Source organism: Seriola lalandi, unplaced genomic scaffold (assembly GCF_002814215.2).
Source record: "Seriola lalandi dorsalis isolate HSWRI2012SDOR001 ecotype SW California unplaced genomic scaffold, Sedor1 jcf7180002054585, whole genome shotgun sequence".
Classification (NCBI taxonomy): domain Eukaryota; kingdom Metazoa; phylum Chordata; class Actinopteri; order Carangiformes; family Carangidae; genus Seriola; species Seriola lalandi.
Genome location: NW_019525138.1, coordinates 2,171,168 through 2,171,603, shown reverse-complemented (window position 1 = coordinate 2,171,603; position 436 = coordinate 2,171,168). Strand labels below are relative to the sequence as shown.

At 40.4% G+C, this 436-nt stretch overlaps 1 protein-coding gene across 1 annotated transcript in view; it reads right to left on the bottom strand.

Annotated features, from left to right (window-relative positions):
* ccdc57 (coiled-coil domain containing 57) overlaps nucleotides 1-436 on the bottom strand; it is a 34,590-nt gene that overhangs the window by 31,960 nt on the left and 2,194 nt on the right. The gene's annotated exons all lie outside the window — the stretch shown is intronic.

Below are 436 nucleotides of genomic sequence, written 5' to 3'. Positions count from 1 at the left end.
TGGACACAGACACTGACTCAGCTGCCAGACTGAGAGAATGTTCCAGAAACTACTGAAATAATAAAGTTGCTTTACTGAAATATGGCAATAAAGATGATCAAATCTAGAACACCTTTCAGTAAATTGGGTCTCGACCACTCATGAATTTCATTCATACCTATAGTAAAGAAGAACACTCAGAATGACACAGATTATTTTAAACCACTTGTATATAGATAGATAGCCTCTCCCTTCTGATGCCAGGATCAGAAGAGACTAGCATGGGGACTGCTGGTGTCGTTGTGTTCTGAGTAGGGGTTATGTTCTGATTTTGAGCCTTTCATAGCCTTGATTAAGTGTCCTGTTGGTTTTGTAAATCTATGGATTTGGTTGTTTTAAAGAGTCTTGTGTGGTTGATTTGGGTCACTGATGGAGTGTTGTGGCCTCCATAGGGCCG